We start from the raw sequence: 20,986 nt of genomic DNA, 5'->3' as shown, positions 1-20,986 counted from the left end.
ACATCTGAGGAGACAATCACAATGCAACATTTGAAGGCAAGTGATGATAAATGGTCTGTTTGATGTTTTCTTTAACTCAGGGGTTATATTACGTGTACACCAGTTACATTAAAGAGCGTCTGGAAAGACTGCAGTGGTTAAAACGATGACGCGAGTTCGATCCCCACATGGTCCACGTCTGATTTACCCCGTCGTGATATAATTGACTATTGCTAAAAGCGGCCTAAAATCACCCTACACTGATATTTTGCAGAAACATTGGTTTGGACAGTGAAGCGACAAAGGAGGTTGGCGCATGTGACCCTCACGTTCAACACACGTTTATTAAATTAGGTCAGGACTTTCAGCTGGCAGGGCAACATTGTGATGATCTCATTCCTGAGTTGTGTGTAAGCGGGCGTTGTCCTACCATGTCACTATACAGTGGTCACTTTTTGGCATTTAATAAATAAACAAACACATAAAGATTAATAATAAGCTGGATTGAGAAGAATGTTTGTAGAGATATGATCAGACTTACACGTTGCTTGCTGCGGTCAAGGCTGGGAGGCCCGCGCTTGTAACAAGGAAGTGAATTGAAAGATATTTAATCTCTCTGATAGCCAGGTTTACCATCACTGTTGAAACAGGAGCAGGTAGCAATGCGTGAATTCCAGCGTACATAATCACTGTGTGACCGAAGTAATGTTCATGCACCGAAGAACTCACATGCACATAAATTAACATCAATGCAATGAACACACCATGCACATTTCAAGTGACACGCCGCACCCACACTGCAGTAGAAAAGTATGTACAGTAAATATATAATTTCATTCCGTCATAAAAAAATGTTTTAACATTCCACCCACAAATCATAGGAACAAACACACCAGCTGTGAAACGATATATTTGTGTTTTCTTGAATATGCTCTCTCTACAAACATTTCAAAGCGCGTCATACGACTTACGTTCGAAGGTTTTTTTATCAGGGTTACATCACTTGAGGCGTTAGTACTTGTTTTGAGTAGACATGCAATGGTTCACCATTGAGAAGCCTTTGCATGTGTACCGTCCTGATGACCTGGTATCATCATTACAATGGTGACTCATAAACATATGCTAATGGCGTAGTCGGAATCGTCCAATGGACTTTGGTGCAATCACACAATTCTTACGGATAAAGAGAAAGTTTTATCACTTTTGATTCCTGCCTTGTATCAGTCTTGAAATGAGACATTGTGTTACGTGTTGATTCGAAATTGAAAGAATATGTTAACCTAGAAATCTGTACTAAAAGAGTTGTGTGTAATACCGTTACAATCATTGTTCTACAATAAAATAAACTGCCAAATATCAATTGTTACAATCTTAAGTGTTTAACTTGCCGAACCACACAGCTTTGACTGGAGCATTGTTATTTATTCACGTACTCGATACTTGTTTCTGTCACATGTTTACTCACCGTGGTGACTCAGCACGAATGTGATAAAGGGGAGTTGTAGAGAAGGAAATACAGATTTGGTGACATTATATGATATAAAAGGTAAATACAAATATTTAAATAAAACACCAGCCCATCAAACCAAAGCTTTTGTTGAAAAAACGTGTTTTTATGAGCACCTGATAATAAAACAACCATTTTGTGTTGTACACATTTATAATGTACACATGTGAAAGTATCATGAGCGCAACAAACAAAGCAAACATCAAATTGTGCGTCTAACATGAAGATGCACATGTACCTGCAAATTGTGAATCACGACCTTAAAGTCTAAGAGATGTCTTCTAGAATATGTATAGAAAGATGCATTATTCAATTTCAGAATAATATCATTTTTATTGAACAATTTCTTTTTCTTGTTAGCATGGGATATAGCAATCGCTTTCCTTTCATTATTATATTAATAGTTCAAATTCATTATGCAATGGTGTTAACGAGTCGCAGTATTTCAGTAACTCTTTATACACCGCATAAAAAGATGTTCAGTAATGCATTCTTGTCAGTGATCATTCTTCGCCTGTTACAAAGGGCTGGAATATTGTAAACGCGGCGTCAAACCACACTCACACACTCGTATGTTAAAAACGTGAACGCCAGCGATTAACTAGTTTTGATTATTGATTATCCGACGAAACAGATACCATTTGGCGTAAGAGGGAAAATAGATGGGAAAATTATATGAATGGATCAGTGAAAGTCAGTGATGACACCAGGTGTTCGCGAAAGGGGAAAGAATGTCCCACATTACCCGTAGCACCCGTCATTCACACAGTTTGTGTTTGTTGCCTGACGCTGCTGTAAGCAGTGGAGAGGAAGGTACTATATTTAGATACGTTTTGGGTCAAGTGTCATCTTGAATCTTCTAGAACAGCCATTAACTAATCCAGCATGGTATGGAACTTTTTAGAAGGTATTTAGACTCTATTAGAATATAGACGTAGTCAAAAGGGCCGCAAATCAGTGCGTCAGAAACCAATGGTAGTGGGTTCGAATCCCAGATTGTTTGTGTTAACACCAATACCCCTGCTCATGTGCTTCAACAAATTGGTAACCTCTTAAACCTACATCAATTCGGCTTCCTCACCCATCAAGCTGACATGCCAAGATGTAACTAAAATACTGTTCACGGCGGCTATAAAACCAACTCACTCATCCTACAAAATCATACTGAGGTACGTCCCTTTGACGTGCGTGGTTCCCAAGATCGTGGTTTCGAATGCAAGGTGAAAATCCTAGAAAATAATCACATCACCATTTGAGGAAGGAAGAGATATACATAAACGCTATTATCTGACTTTGTCCAATTCAAATTTAGAATGATAAAAACGTAACTCTAAAAGGCATCAGGTTACAATCTATTCAAATAGACCATACGCGCGTCAAAGTGCAACTTGAATGGGAAGGCACATACTTGAAACGAATGAAAGAGGGAGTTCAACTGGAAAGCTATTTCAAACCACACAAACAAAAGCTATTCAGGACAGTATGTAAACATAACATAGCTGTAACCATTCACAAAGCTAACACAAAATGCGCAGTCAAACGCGGCAGCTACACTGCAGTAGAAAAGTGGACAGTAAAAATATAGAGTTTCCCCCGCCATTATAAACATGTTAACATTCCCCTGTAAAACATTCAAGCGATGAAACAATGTTTTAAACTTCAGTTTTCTTCAACTTACTTTATTCTACGAAGTTTTCAAAGAGCGTCATAGGGGCTTTTGCTAAAATGTTGTTTGCTGGGGGTTCAGAATTCAATGCCTTGTATGGTTAGTTTCTTCATGTGACCAAGCGTACACTTTACTAACCTTTGCATGTGGAAATGAAAACCTTGAATAAGTTATTTCATAACTCATACTCATGTACAAATACACAGCCGAGGGATATTTCTTTGTATGGATAGATCACAACGCATAAAACACCCCCTTGCCAGGATACTGTTTAAAAAAAGTGTTATGAACTTGGGCAAGCGTCTCTGGATATGATGTATCGCAAGAAAATGGATTGTGGGGGGAAACATAAAACATGATATGAGACATGAATATGAGAGATCAGGCTAACACTTCGCGTGTTGTGGAGGTTTTTTTTGCAGCCTCGCCCTTGAGACCAGGAAGTAATCTGAGTGTTGCATAAAACTGTTCGGCATCGGAATGTGCGACTGTGATGTTGTGCTGCAATACTTTGCATTCCTTATCTGATTGAGGATGTGACATGCAGAAACTTCCTCGATGATAGCGACGAGTAACACTCTGGGTTGAAGTCGCATTTTCAAACATAAATTTTTATCATGTATAAATGTTCTCATTTTGTATGCATTTTAACCACATTACATCAGTTTTATGACTACTGCTGCACATCTGACCATAAATGGACTAATTCACGAAGTGAGATACAGTTTTGATGCAACAGGAATATGTGATTTCAAGTGATAATTTTTATAACAGTGGTTGTAAAAAATTCGCAAAGTAACTTGATCAGACTAATGGACACTAAATCACTAAGTGAGAGACAACAGTGTTAATACAACACTCAGGTATTTGTGATTTCATGTTAGTTTGAGCCGAAGATTATTTTTCGTAACAGTGGATGAGGAAATTGGCTAAAGTAACTGGATGAGACTAATTAACAGTCAACAACTAGTTGGGGCAATTCATGAGTGTTGTTTGATGATCGATTACGCCGAATTGTATCAGACAGGTATTGTAAACCAGACACTCATATTTCAGTCATTTCCTGAAAGTAATTTCATACATTCAAACATGTATCAGTGCCATTACTTTATTGTGGGTTTCAATGATGACATATACGTTGCTATGATCAAGTAAATTCAACAGACATCGTGAAAGTTTCCATTTTGTCTGACCCCATGACTGAAGCAAAATCAAGTGTAGCGACAACAGTAGTTATCTGCATTTCCCGACTAATTCTTTTGGTTACATTGGAAAACATAAAACAAATAACAGCACGCAGATTGTCAGATTGTTTCTGATTACTTACATAACGCATTTATGTATATATACGATCCCTCCGTCAACGACATCCTCCTCTGAAAATCCCACGTAATGTTTACGCCATTTCCTAAAAGACCGTCACCGGTAGTGATGGCACATGGAAGTAAACATTGTTGTACATAATAGGTAATTTCTTTGAGGTGAAAATTAGTAACTCGGCATCCAGCGGGTTTATTGATCTTATCTAGTTATGAGTGGTAAGCGGTACGTTTGGTGACGTCAATAATGACCGTTGTATGATGTATTAATGCACCACTGTGATCACGAGAATTGACAAAATGCATTGTTTCAAAGCTAAAAAGGTGCTACTTTAGGGTGTGTAAGAGACAGATTACTGCACTCGTGCCTGTCAGATGCCATTTATCTTACAACGAGGTGTTTCAAAACGTCTAACGAGCGTGGTAATCACTATATCACAACAGTCTCGGTATTGGCGAGAAATCTAAATTGTGCTGAAGATATTCTGTATTTTCTTATATTTACATCAGTTTAATTATTTTGCTGCAATTGCATTTTTAAATATCTATAATATTCACATTTGCTAGAAATATCTAGAATGGATTTCCATGTTTGAAAGTACATGTAAAAATGTCTTTTTTCGATATAAACATAGAATGATTCTCTGAGAAACACTGGCTGTCCAAAATATAACCATACCCACATTTATAAAGTAGACATTTATATTCGCCAGTATATCTTTTTAGCTTGGATGCTTTCACTACACCTATGTTGGTTCCATGATAATTTACTTGAAAGTATCACACCAAGAGATTTATAGGTTTCAGTTTGAAGTAAATGTCCCCGAAAGTACCACGTTTCATTATTTGACAGTGTATTTCCTTTGCTAAATACACCATTTTTGTCATTAACATTAACATTACGTTTCCACGTATCGCAGTGCTATTCGAGCTTATTTATCAGTACTTGAAAACATAATTCTTTCATCTGCTAATAGTAACAAGAATATTGTTTTTTTAATTACAGGTTGTAATTGTATACCATCATCATAATTTCTTTTGATTTGAACTGCAATCTCATTGATGAAAATACGTAACAAAAAAGGGCTCAATGCACATCCTTGGCGTACACTATGATAAACACATGATTTGACTTCCTCATGAAAACTACATAACAAATTGCCCATTTCATTACTGACACCATGTAAATTAAATAGATACCATCAGTTGTCTCTACACACTGAATCGAATGCTTTAGAAAAGTCGACATATTTAGTGTACAATTTTCATGTTAACAATGAATATGCCTGTCTATGAGAGCCTAGAGAAGAACCAAATAATCAGTGGTAGTCAAAATCCTGTTTGCTCTTCGATCTTATCAAGGGTGTTCGACCACAATACGAACAATACTAATCAATATCTTACTAAATATACTGGTACGTTGAATCCCCTATAATTTTCAACCTCTGTCACTGAGCCTTTCTTGTGAATTGGAAAGGTAGGACCAAGAGTCCAATCTTTAGGAAGTAATAGGTATCCATCGTTGTGTTAAATAATATTTCCAAATACGGCAGGATGTCATGAAGAGAGTATTTAAAGAAATCCAATATTAGTCCATCAATTCTGTTACTCAGATTTTTAATAGCGGATTTAATTTCTTCTTTTGAGATAAGGGAATCTAATATTTGTGTTGCAAAATTGGTTTCATCACTATAAAAATGCTAGTTGTCTGCGGAATCATCACCCTTTAAGAAGATATTTGAAGTCATTACACCACTCATGAATTTCTGTGTTACTTTTGATTTTCTTCTTTTTGCTAATAGTTTTCAAGGTCATCTAAAATTGTTTTGATGAACTGATATTTTCTTCTAGTTTCTATCCATGACATTTATTTTTCTTTTTTTTCTGCAAATAGCTTTATATGCTCTTAAAAAAAGAAACGCAATACGGATATTTTTGGCCATAAAAGCAAAATTAGGGGACCAAGAGTTGCAAAATGAAGAGGTTAAATGTGTTATAGTATCAGTGACAAATTTCCCAGATACAAATGATCATAAGGACATGCAAACCATTAGTCGGAAAAACGCACCCAGTGCATTAACAAAAGGGACATGGAGCTGCACGTACTGCACGTGCAGCCGCACTATGAACGGTATTAAAGTGCATGGGGTTTGATTGCTTGGGACCTGCGTCAATCGAACAGTGACAGTTCAACAACATGCCAAGATTAACAGAAGTGCAGGACAGGTTTGGTCCATATCCATCCAGGGCAATCTTATGGTTCAACGATGCATCAACGAAATTCTCTTACCACACGTCCCCAATTGCAACCAGCGCCAACGGTGTACTCCAGCAGGACAACGCTCAGCCGCATGCAGCACGGATCACAAGAGCCTGTCTACACAACAACAACGTTGATGTCCTCCCCTGGCCCTCCAGATCCCCGGATTTGAACCCGATAGAGCACCTGTGGGATAAATTGGATAGACGGCTCCGCCGACGTCAACCACAACCCCAGGTGTTGCAGCAGTTGGCTTTTGCGTTTCAGGCCTAGTGGGATACCATTCCCCCAGATGTGATTCGCATACTCATCTCTTCCCTAGGCAGGAGATGTCAGGCCGATATTTTTCCCTCATAAATGTGATTATGACATACATTTGCACTAAGTTAAAAAGAAGTGGCCCAGTCACAACCCTTCCAGAATGCCCTCAAAGTCGGACCACAACTACTTATTTTATGTTTGACAGTAAAACACTCATCCCTCCCTATTTGACACCCAACGTATTTTTTAACCTCGCTCACACTTATTCATGAAGGTATGAACTCCATTTTCGGATATTTATAACAGGAAAATCATTATGAGTTGGATCCACTAAATAACGTATGTTTATTATTTTATCATTAATTCAAATTTACAAACATTAATTTTCGAGGAAAAATGTTTGCATGATTTCTATGTAAGCCTGCCAGCGGACTTTCAATAACTGAAATTGTGAAGAGACAGCTGTTAAGTGACAAGTCATTGACGTTACGTTAAACGTTATTACGTCACATGAGCACAACTGACGGGACAGTCACAATGGAGGATTTGAAGAAAAGTGATGATAAATGGTCTGTTTGATGTGTTTTTTACCTCAGGGGTTTATGTTACTTGAACATCAGTTACATTAAACATAGAGCGGTTGGTTAAACGAGGGTGGTTAAAACGCTGACCCGGGTCGACCCCCTCATGGTCCATTTCTGTATACCCCGTCGTGATATGGTTGGAGTATTGCTAAACTAGCAACGTGAACCCCCACGTTCAACACACAGGTATTAAAGGAGGTTAGAAGCTTCAGCTGGTCACGGGAACATTGCAACGATCTCATTCCTAAGGAAAACAATGACACATGAGCAGTGTGTAAGCGGGGGTTGTCCTTCCATATCACAATACAGACTACGGTGTTCCGGTGGTCACTTTTCGGCATTAAATGAATATACAAACACATAAAGATTAATAATAAGCTGGACGAAAATGATATTAGTAGAGATATGATCAGACTTACCCGCTGCTTGCTGTGGTTAGAGCTGGGAGGCTGGGAGGCCCGCACTTGTAACAAGGAAGGGAATTGTACAAAACCTAATCACTCATATATTGAAACTAGTTTGCCAGGTTTACCGTCAGTGTTGAAACAGGAGAAGGTAGCGATGCATGAAGTCAAGCGTACATACTCAATCCGAGGGAATGAAATAATGATGTTGTGACGTTTTTGTTTATTTCGCTCAAATACATATAAAATAACAACAATATTGAAATGGGATCAGGTAACACTGCGTTCTAGCTTGATTCATGACCACGTGTTTATAACCACGTATTCATAACCAAGTGTACAAGTAAGTAAAGATTTCTACAGAGCACCAATTGTTCCCCGCCATTAAATGTCATATGCAGAGGAAGGATGTGTTAGCAGTGGGAGGAGAGGATTGGTGTCAAGTACTAATTGGTTGTTATTAATGAAGTTATCTTTGGAAATCACAAGAAAAGTGTCTTTAAATGGCAAGTACAAGGAAAACCAATCAACCAAGAAAACACACAACTCCGGCTGTCATATGGTATATACCCACTGTTAGTACCAATGATATATAAAATAATTGATTACAAGTCCTATATAGATAACACAAGAATTGTCATTCTAACAAGTGCTTTGGCAGCAAATATCAATCTTTCAGGTCAAGATGTTGGCTGTGTTAAAGAAAACAAACTTTTGAAATAGTAAACACAAAAAATGTTATGAATCCACAGTAAATAAACTTCAGTCCAAATGTAAAAATATGTTCACGCATTCATTAAGGATTCCCATTTAGAACATGCAGGTTGGTCAAGTCATCTACAAATATTGAGAATTGTAAAAACAAATCTTAAAGGTCACATTTCTCAAAACTTCGATTAAGCAATCACAAACTATAAATTGAAACCGGTATATATACAAAAACACCAACCACATTAGAACAACGTCCCTTCTCATTCATGATAAAGAATTTGGGACACTCTGTTAAAAGGACCCAATCTTTATAACTTTTACCAACAGTTATCCAGAAACAATTTCCAAGATCTGTTATCATATCTACAATTTTTAACAAATTTCTTGTATGTTCAACATTACCATAATTTTGCTGAATTCTCATATTGTTTTTATATAATAATAATAAAATTGTTTAAAAAAAAAATTGTTATAATGTACCTCCTTTGTATTTTAAACGTACATGTGTGTTTTGCACTTATTGTGCATATATTTTGAAGTTTTGTGATAGTGTAATATTGCCGCTGTTTCTTCATGGAATGTTACGCAATACATATCTCATCAAAAACATTTTTGTTGTATAATAGTTTGTTATAGTTGTGTATGGGGGCACGGTTGGCCCAATCGCCTAAGGCGCTGCATTCGTTATGCAGAGTTGTGTCCCTGGCACACAAGAAACTTATGACAGTGTGTTCGAATCCCGGTTGGCCCGATTATGTGAACGTCTAAGGCCTGCATCACTTCGGGCTTTCCTCCCATGACACACTGACATGCCATGGAATACTATTCAAAGTGGTGTTAAACCAAACACACTCACTCATTGCTCTTGTGTACGGTTCCGTTTGGTTAACTCTGTTAGTGTTGTAATTACTTTCGGTTTAGATTTGAAGTATGTTCAGAAGAATGCTGCTATATTCAACCCAAACATCGTGAATATACCATGCAACCGTATTAATGTTTAAGAAAATAATTTCAAACTACAGAAACCTGTTGATTTCCTATGTATCAAGAAGCAAACCACGTATATGGTTGATAGGTTGGAAGTTAAAAAAAACTGTCAAAGGAATGAACCATGCAGAACCGTAAACCGCCGTATGAATGGTATGGATCATACAATACACACAGTGAACTACTTGAAACAATACTGTGCTCAACTGTGCACAGCAAGCACCATACATGTGATTACAATTTTCTCATATCAAACCCGTTGTTTTACATATGTTGTTTACTGAACAAAGTCATACTTTATGGAAGCCTAGTATTTAATTGTGTTGAACAATATGTTGCAATAGAAGTGTGAAGGGAGAATTAGATACAAGGGGTGTTCACTAAAGAATGCCCCTAAACCACTCTGGGTTATCATATTTAGTTGAAATTTCACATTTGTAATGAGACATATATCTATGGGTTATGTCTGAATTTGCAGCACCGAACTATTAATCTTACCACTTTTACAGGTGTTATGATCGAGTAAGGTGTAACAATGGAGCCAGTAGAATACCGAGCAGTGATTAGGTTTTTATATTTGAAAGATTGCACACCAAAAGAAACTTTCAATGAAATGAAAGCAACTTATGGGGAAGATGCCCCATCATATGACGTTGTTAACCACTGGCATCGCCAGTTCAAGTGTGGTCGGACATCTGTGGAAACAGCTGCCGTTCCTGGTCAACCCCATTCAGCCATTGATGAGGACACTATCCATCAAGTGGAGACCGCCATTTTGGCAGACCAAAGTATAACTGTTCGCCAGTTAGCACAAGATGTCAAGATCAGTGTAGGGTCTGTGCAAAAAATCATCCATGCCCACGGTGTTTTTGGACCAGCACGGAGTAGTGATGATAGATTTCTTGGCAAAGGGTACCACAGTTACAGGAGCTTATTATGCTTCACTGCTGCGGATATTGCGGGACGCTATCAAGCTTAAGAGGCGTGGCATGCTGACCAAGGGTGTCCGTCTCCTGCAAGACAATGCTCCAGTACACAACTCTCATGTTGCCCAGACAGAAGCGCGGTCCTGTGGCTATGAAATCCTTCCACATCCTCCTTACTCTCCTGACCTTGCACCATCTGACTTCCACCTCTTTCCAACCATGAAGTCATTTTTGAAGGGAAAACGTTTCACAGATGATGAAACACTGATTTCTGAAGTCAAGTCCTGGTTTGAGATGCAAAATGAGGGCTTTTACAAGCGAGGTCTCCATAGTTGCATAAAACGATGGGAGAAGTGTGTAACTCTTGGTGGTTCCTATGTGGAGAAAGACTAATACCTATGCCAAGTTTCATTCCACTAGGTCCATCTGAAGTGGGTGAGGGGAAATCTTTAACGAACACCCCTCGTACGATGTACAGCATTGCAAGGTGAGTGCGTGATAAAGCTCTATACTACGGCTAGAGCTAAAGGAGATAATCGCTTAATGCGCAATTGTATACTCTTACAAAATATAGACCAGTTAACTTTAGCAAAAGGATATATATTTCCCCTAAAATTTTTTACCTCTTTTATAAACCAAATGTACAAATTGCATGGATTATCTACATTACGAAAAAATGACTAAATCACAGAATGTGACAGGCGATTAGTGAAAACATGTCCGGATTAAGTCACTCCCATTTCATTTTTAAAAAAAACCCTCCAATTTCTTTAGAGAAACCAAAATGGCGCTCTCCTTCAGTCAGTCAGTGTTACAACATTTAAGGCGTTAGTAATTCTTTTTTGGTAGTCATGTGAAGGTTCACTATTGACTAGCCTTTGCATGTGTTTGTGACGGGTATATAACGGGTCATAGTTGGCACTGTTCAATGGACTTATTATATTATATTATATATTTCTTGTGATGAAAGAAAGGGTTTTGTCGCTTTTGATTCCTGCCTAGTATCAGTCTCGAAATGAGACATTGTGTTACGTGTTGATTCCCAAATTGAAACAATATTGTAACCCAAAACTCTCTACGTCAAAGAATTTAGTGTGAAATCAACAAACAACCTACAAATGTTATACAATTAAAAACTATATTACAAAATTAACTAGATTTACAAATCAATCCAAATTACTGCTAAGCAATTACAATGCCAGTACACAATAGAGTGGAAGTACACTGTTCAATGGCAATATATAATGCCATAGCAGTTTTCAGTATTAACTACAAAATCAGTGGTGACAGCAAACACCAGTGCTAACAATATATTCACCCAGCTGCCACAGTGGCCATACTCCCAAGAAAGGTCTAGCCAGGGAATCCAGGGTGATAAGTGATTCTTCACACGAAAGCTGGTCTTGGTGTAATATAAAACAAGCCTGGGGGGTTGTCCAGCGTTTTTCCCAACTCGAACTCTTGAACTCGAATTCATATATTTGATATGAAAAGACACAAGGGTGAGATTCTCTATGTGTACGCTTTAACCACTAGGCTACCCCACTGCCCAAAGGAACACTGGACCCCATAATGATTCTGGTGACAATCTGTACGGATAGGGAGATATAAACACCACTTGACTTCTTTCTGTGGTGAAGAAGGACAATATGAATTCTGAACAACGTTCACCTCAACCATTAAATGCGAAATAGTATTATCCCCCGCGCACTGGTGCCTTTTGATAGTTTGGGATTTTTAAAAATAATATTTTTTTCAGTTTCCATGGCAACGACTTTGATTTAGACTGAAAATGGTGGTAGTCCTCGTTTCCGGAGCAGATCTTGAAAAATGTAGTATATTTCTTTAACAAAAAGGCCCAGTGAACATAGTTCACAGGAGCTAATGCATTGCACACACCCGACATGTCATATTGGCGGGAGATGTGAGTATTTCATGCTTCTTTAAATGATTATCTGCAGTAAAATTTACCTTTATAGCCTCAGTTGGCACTGCTTGAAAACGTCTGTCTTTTCATCCGACTGTTACAGATAAACAATTGATATAATGTATACATAGACTCTTGCTAACACCCTTGTCCTTGTTTCCTGACAGCACATCCACTGGTAGAGTTGCCAGTCTCCTTGTCACATGCTTCAGTTGTATTCTGACACTGCTTTCCACAGTCATCTCCAAACCATCTATCGCTGCATTCTACAAGTACACATACTATGAGATGCAAATCAGAGCACACCTCATGGATCTGATCAAAAAGAGGTTAGTAATTTGGGACCCAGGTAGAACAACATTTTCCTAATACTCTGTGACGATCCTCGTTAGAATAGATATGCACCAACCCATGCTTGTCGCAAGAGGCAACTTATATGATGGATGCTCATGATGGATTGGCTGATTTTGCTGAGTGCGACGTGAAACAATTAGACAATATAATGTCTTAAAAAAGGGACCAATTTTATAATATTCGGTGGAGAGGGCACAGCATCCTGGCATGCCTTAAAGACGAAACGAGCGGCTACTCCTTATTTAATGACTGGTACACGCATGTCCCTCTCTTCCTGGACAGGATATATATTAAGTAAACATATGTCACTCACTGCCACAGAGAACGAGAGAATTGAAATCCAGACACACATTCAGACAGTGACACTCTTCTGTAGAAACAAATAGCATCACTGAAAGAATCCAACACCTAAGCATGTCTCTTGTTTAACATTTCTCATAAGTCTCCCTTTCGAACATCGGGGATATAGTTGTAACATTTCATTTCACGTATGAAAATTAAAACTAAATCTCAAAGCAAGGCTGTCTTGGGAATTCAGATCTGAAAGATGAAAAAGCACATACACACTGTAAAGATGATACCTCAGAGTGAATGTGTGAGTTAGAGGACGTTTGAGAATAGTGTTATTTATTCGAGCTACATCACGACGCTCCATGTATAATCGAGTATGAATCAGGCAAACCAATCACTGAAAGCATGACAACACGCAAACATTCCAAACCCATGCATTTGACCAATCCCCTTGTTGGCTCGTGCGTCAAACATGTAGCAATGTGCGGAATTGATTCTGAATCCCCACAATGCCCATGCCTTAGATTGTTTATTTGTTGTTTAACGCCGCACTCTGCAATAATGCATCTTTACGACGGCGGTCTGTAAATAAGTAAATCCAGTGACTGACATCATGACCATCGATCCCCGCAATTAGGATACGGCGACATGCATCAAACAACGATCCCGTTAGTCGCCTGCTACGACAAGCATGGGTTGATGAAGACCTATTCTATCCCGGATCTTCACGGCTGGCTATTTCATTGAAGGTATCCAAAGAAAGTATAACTAACGACCCTTGAATAAATTTGCCTCCTTTTCTTATACACTTACTCTGTAAGAACTGTTTTATTTGGGATAACAACCTCTAAGTAAAGTACCGATACTCGTATTTTTTTGGGTTGAGTCCCGTCCGGGATTCGAACCAACACTGCCAGAGTGAGGCACTTAATCGCCAGCACACAGCGATCTAACCCACTCAGCCAACGATGCTTCCACAAAATGAAAGTCCAACAAATGGTAGTCTAGATCACGTACTTTGTGTACCCCTCTGACACGTGTAAATAGGTTCGGCTCCCATGGTCGAGAATATCTACTTTACTAAGAAAGTGTTATCCCAAATATAACATTTGTTACATTTGACCACTTTCTAAATGGCATTGTGTGAACACTTACTCTGATTTTAACCCATGCTGCTAGGTATTACTGGTACTTCTATTGATATATAAACTTCCATGGTGCCTTCCATAGATACTGGCGACGATGTTTGTTGTGAGAGGCGACTAAAGGGATCGGGTGCACGTGGTCAGGCTCGATGACTTGTTTTGATGCATGTCACCGTATCCTAATTGCGGGGTTGGTGCTCTTGATATTTATCACTGGATTGTCAGGTCCAAATTCGTTTATTTACAGACCTATAGACTGGAAAAATGCTGAGCGCGGCGTTAAACCACAAACAAAACAAAAACAATGAAATGTCCGTGGCAAAACTGGCCGAGAGAGCCGAGGGTGAGAAATATAACACATAACTGATTTGATCATATAATGGGTAGATTTCTCGGCAGGATAAAGCCAACGGATAAAAACGATATCCGTTGGGGTCATATGCGGATAGAGATGCAAATATCAAAGGTCAAGTAGGGACTACTTTCACTGATTATAAGCAAACTATGGCGTCACCCTCGTCATTCGGCGATCGAGTCTGAATTAACCATCGGGAATCTGGATAAACTTCAGGGATAATTGCTATCATTATCAAAAGAACAGTCTAACATACTGAAAATCAGTGTCTAACTGTGATGTAGCTGAGGCATTTTATAAGATTTGGCAACTTTGGAGATATAAATTTCGAAACAATTTTGCGAGGGCACGAGGCCTAGCCAAGCAGGATCAGTAGCCATATCTGTGCCTGTAGGCCTCTGCGGCTTGAAATCTTTTCCACAAATTAAAATATTTGAATTTGGCCGAAATATGTTTGAATTGTTACCTTGTTCCGTTTTGTCACTGAGTGTACATCTGACTACACTTCTTAATATGACAGGACAGACCGACTGTTAACAACGCCTGACCGTGGCCGTTACGTCTCATAGACTAGGGTTAGAGTAGCTTCCCTTTGACAAAGGGCAGTTACTCTAGCGGATGGATTGTCGCAAAAGGCAATTAAAAACAACTGTTGTTTTGCGTATATGTTGCTTCGCCACTGTATAAGAAACATATTTCAGTTGGAACTATATTGGCTACTGTCACTGTCTGACTGACACATCACTTTTCCGGTGACGTAATAAATATTAATGCGCGCATTCCAGGAATACTCGCAATGCTTCGGTAATGTTTTGAGAGGGGGAAAGCGATTTTGAAGCACACAATTAAAGACTGACATTATATGATAAAGAGGTTATCACGCTTGTGTGTTTGGGGATGGTAAATATCCTGTATTAGGAATAAACACTATGTATTTAGCTCGCCAAGGCTCGCTAAATACAATGTTTATTCCTAATGCAGGATGTAAATATCCTGTATTAGGAATAAACACTATGTATTTTAGCTCGCCAAGGCTCGCTAAAACAATGTTTATTCCTAATGCAGGATATTTACCATCCCCAAACACACTCGCGTGATAACCTCTATACATCCAAAACATGGAATAATAAAACGTGACACCGTCAAACAGAACATCTACTAAAAATAGTACTAAAAATTGGTCTTCAGCAACCCATACTTGACGTAAAAAGCGACTATGCTTGTCGTAAAAGGCGACTAACGAGATCGGGTGGTCAGGCTCACTGACTTGGTTGATGCACGTCAACAACTGCGTGGATCGTGCTCATGATATGAATCACAGGATTGTCTGGTCCAGACTCGATTATTTACAGACCGCCGTCATATAGCTGGTATATTACTGAGTGCGGCGTAAAACAACAAACCAAACAACCAACCAACTTAAATGCAGAAAGACAATATATATCGGGTGGTGGGAGAGGAGGCCTGGGATTTTGCAGCTACATCTAAAAAACTAGAAACTTTTTTGTCATTAAAAGTATGAACCAAATTATACGTTTAAATATTTCACCAAAAAAGCTTGCATACCCGTGAAGATCCGGGGTAGAATAGATCTTCAGTAACACATGCTTGCCGTGAAAGGCGTTAATGCTTGTCGTAAGAGGCGACTAACGGGATCGGGTGGTCAGGCTCGCTGACTTGGTTAATGCGTGTCATCTATCCCAATTGCGTCATCGATGCTCATCACTGGATTGTCTGATCCTGACTCGATTATTTACAGACCGCCATCATATAGCTTGAATATTGCTGAGTGCGGCGATAAACAACAAACCAACCAACCGAAAAAGCTTGCAACAATATTTATTTTTGTGTGGCTAACAATTGACAATTCCTATAAAATCATACGCTCTGTGAAATCTTTGTACAAACTTGTACCTGAAAATTTGTGAAATGTAGACTCTAATGGCTGGAGCTGCTGGAATATTGCTCGACATGACAGGAAAGATGACCATGAGAAAGTTAAAGTAATCCCTTGTCATACAGTCTTGTGGATAGCCTTGTCGCTCTGAATCTTTATGCATAGATCTATTATGAAACAGATGAGGCGTTTTCACTGGTCTCTTTTATGTTTAGCTCACGTCTGTAACCAGAAGAAACGACTTGGCAATTTGACCGTTAATGAACGATATCAGATTTTTGATATACCTGAAACTGAAGTTAAACTTCTTGGCCAATTTCCCTTGTATTGATATTGTCAATCCGAGCAGAAATTCCTAATCATCTGTACAAAGAAATAGATTAGCAAGAAGCGGATTGTATATCATATGCCGTGCTTCGTCCTTGATGTAACGACCCGTGAAGATTCCGGGGTAGAATAGGTCTACAGCAACCCATGCTTGCCGTAAAAGTGACTATGCTTGTCGTAAAAGGCGACTAACGGGATCGGGTGGTCAGGCTCGCTGACTTGGTTGATACATGTCATCGATCCCAATTGCGTGGATCGATGCCCATGATATCAATCACTGGCTTGTCTGGTCCAGACTCGATTATTTACAGACCGCTGTCATATAGCTTGAATATTGCTGAGTGCGGCGTTAAACAACAAACCAACCAACCAACCAAATCATTGATGTAACCATCCTTGTTATTGTGTAGAGGAAACTAAGTCCTATCAGATGACGGAAACACCGTGAGATACGCTTCTGTTCTGGCTGGCAGGTAAACGGATATGTGTTTTCGATCCTGTAGATAACGCTTGTCCTACTTCCTTGTCAGCTTTGCGATTTCCTCCCCAAAAAAACGTACCAGCCTATCTTTGTAAAACAACTACCAAGTAGTTCGAAGTTTGTTTCTTTGTTGTTTAACGCCGCACTCAACAATATTGCAGCTTTATGACGGCGGTCTGTCAATAATCGAGTCTGGCCAAGACAATCCAGTAATAGATAGCATGAGCATCGATACACGCTAATGAGATACGATGACATGCTTTGTTTGTTGTTTAACGCCGCACTCAGCAATATGACAGCGGTCTGATGATTGTGCCTGGACCAGACAATCCAGTGATTGACATCATGAGCATCGATATACGTAATTGGGATACGATGACATGCATAAACCAAGTCAGCGAGCCTGACCACCCAATCCTGTTAGTCGCCTCTTACGACAAGGATGGGTTGCTGAAAGCCGATTCTACCCTGGATCTTCACGGGTCCGATGCCTCAGAAAGTTTGTAATAAGGAAGCCCGGCATCGAGACAATAGGAAGAACAAATGCCAGAAACATCGCCCATTTGCTGGATCGGAGACATCTGAAGTACAAGGTATTTTAATTGTGGTCCAATCATGTCATTAACAAATAATTAAAAAAATCCACTAAAGTGTCAATCATACCAGACAGTGACACGCCAAAACATGTTCAGCCAATCAGAAGCGTGTAAACGTGAACAGTCAGTTGACCCTACTGTTATCGTGAGATGAGTGCGACGTTGAGATTGCAGGTAATTGCGAATACAAAACATAAGGAAAAACGGATTAGGTAACAATTAGCGTATCTTCTTGCAATATTGCGGAAGAGATTTTAAATCTCTCACATACGCCTACATGTATCAATGAAAGGCAAGATGGAATTTCACATCTGCAAGGCAGATCGTGACACGGACAGAAAACAGATCATGTCGGCGTAGAAAGGAGACCTCACAACAGTATGTTAGAAGCACCCTGTGTTCACAATTCCCAGACATTCACTGTGAACTCAACATGTGGACATCGCCTCAGTTCATCTCATTGAAACTTTCCGCATACGCAACACTTGACGTTAGAATATGACTGATCGTCGCCTGAGATAAAGAGCTTATTAATCCAAGATGGTCCAGGTTGTTGGGTTGGTTGGTTTGTTGTTTTACGCCGCACTCAGCTATATGACGGCGGTCTGTAAATAATCGAGTCTGGACCAGACAAGCCAGTGATTAATATCATGAGCATCAATCCACGAGATTGGGATCGATGACATGCATCAATCAAGTCAGCGAGCCTGACCACCCAATCCCGTTAATCGCCTTTTACGACAAGCATAGTCGCCTTTTACGGCAAGCATGGGTTGCCAAAGACCTATTCTACCCCGGATCTTTAGGGGTCCCAAGTTGTTGGGACGACACAACAGTGGGACGTGTATCAGATTTCCTAATATTGTCCTGCTCATCCTTGTCTCATGTAGACTTGCCAGTCGTCTTATCTGTTGTCTCTTTATTTGTCTTGGCTTTGCAGTTGATGCTGATGCCTTGCTTCCTACTTTTGTTAACTGGTTGATGCAAGTCGTGTTTTGAGATGAAATATCTTGTTCAGTGATTGCTTGTTCACCAACGATCTTACGGATAGAATGTCTTGATTTCGATTTCTTGATGGTAACAACAGGCAGACGATCTTCAAATTAATTTTAATCTTATGGCTGTTCAACGATGTCAAGATCTGGGAGGACACGTGTAACTGACGTTTCTGATTCTTTTTTCAACTGATGATTGACAAACGTAGATGGCTTCATTTCCTGAAAGCACTTTGCCGAAGGAGAAATCTCGTTTGCCTTACAATCTAAGGAACAGACGCTATATCTGTTAACTGTTCCAGAATTTGACCGCTGCCACTTCCCTCATTCAGAACTGAAAATCTTGGTTGAAGGCCCAAAGCACTTAACATCAATCGGCTGGCGAACATAGCTTGTGATGTGAGACCTGTGGCCGTCATATAGAGTTTCTTGTCACTTCCGACTTTGGCATACTTCACAAAATGGCCTGTTAAATATCGTTGAAATATTTCTGTATTGGACCATCCTGTCTCGCTAACAGTTCAACATGTTCCAACTGTCGATCCAGCTAAGAGATCATCGAACATGCATCAACCAGGGAAAATGAAAAAAGTGGAATCTTCAGACCCAATGCATTGTCGCATCCCAAAACAGTGACTGTGGAGGATTTCAATTGGAACCACGTCTGTAGATCCACCGATTTGCGGGATTAATTCCGTGACCCGTGAAGATCAGGGGTAGAATAGGTCTTCAGCAACCCATGCTTGCCGTAAAAGGAGACTATTCTTGTCGTAAGAGGCAACTAATGGGATCAGCTGTTCAGGCTCGCTGACTTGGTTGATGCATGTCATTGATCCCATTTGCGTGGATCGAGGTTCATGATATCAATCACTGGATTGTCTGGTCCAGACTCAATTATTTACAGACCGCCGTCACATACCTAGAATATTGCTGAGTGCGGCGTTAAACAAGAAACCAACCAACCAGTCCAGATTTGAAGAAGTCATTATGTGACGATGGCGTATTGGCCACAACAGATGGTGTGATCCTCCATTTTGTATCCCTTGTGATGAGAGAATCACGGTAAAGCTTTAATCTCATTGAAATCAGATCTTAGTTCTCGCTATCGCTAAACAAAGACCTGAGGATATCCCATTAAGTGTCACATCAGAACGAGCTTTCATCCAACCAATCAGAGCGTCCCTTCCCAGATCATGAAAGTGACAGTCGGAATGTGTTTTCTAATCATGCAACCACGAAATATTTAACACGGGGGTATTCCGAACGACAGTTACGGGTTTTATTAATTGTATCCATACAATCGAGGCCGTCTATAAGCTATTCAAGAAGATTCTTCTTATCAGTTTTAATTTTTTTTTAAAGAAAATACGTCAAAATATGTTAAGAAGTGTAGTCGCCATTTTTAGTGTCGTTAAGCTCGAGAAAGCTGCCTTCTGATTGGCTAATGTCGATTTCTTGTCGGTCATTTCATTGGTTGGTCAAAATTCGCTAAAGGTCGTTCTGACGTGACCCGTAATGGGATGTCCAAGATGTTTAGCGGTAGTGACATTTTAAAAATTGGTAGATTAAATTTGCAAACTGAGATTGTTAGTGGCTCTATTCTTGAAGGGGGTTAAAGTACTGTAAAAATTATTGTCCCCCAGAAAGAGTATGTAAGTTCCACATCATTCAAAGTACATTTGGGTCTACCCCATTTTTAATCGTAGTATATTTGTTCGTTTTAATTGATAACCACAATTGACTATAATCACCAGCGGAGGAAGTCATGGTGTAAATCCTGCTGGGGAGCCGTGAAGGAAGCAGAAATATTATAAGTCCCCTGGGCCCATCTAACATGTTGTGGTATCTGGAGTAAGAGATTTACCACAACACGGACATACAAGGAAATGAAATGGCAAATGAAATGGTAATTTATTTAAATAGCACAACTAAAAGCTGATACATTGTTCACAATATAAAGATGAACGTGTCTGTTTGCTTAAATGAGCATAATTGTATGACAAGAAAATAACTA

At 39.4% G+C, this 20,986-nt stretch overlaps 1 pseudogene; it reads right to left on the bottom strand.

Annotated features, from left to right (window-relative positions):
* The window catches only part of LOC139460268 (uncharacterized), a 152,346-nt pseudogene extending 144,265 nt beyond the window's left edge, over nt 1-8,081 (bottom strand).
* Between the last annotated feature and the right edge of the window lie 12,905 nt (nt 8,082-20,986).

This window comes from Haliotis cracherodii, unplaced genomic scaffold (assembly GCF_022045235.1).
Source record: "Haliotis cracherodii isolate W230 unplaced genomic scaffold, xgHalCrac1.p SCAF_14, whole genome shotgun sequence".
Taxonomy (NCBI): Eukaryota; Metazoa; Mollusca; class Gastropoda; order Lepetellida; family Haliotidae; genus Haliotis; species Haliotis cracherodii.
Note: the sequence above shows the minus strand (reverse complement) of the source record. Positions and strands in the feature narration are given on the sequence as shown.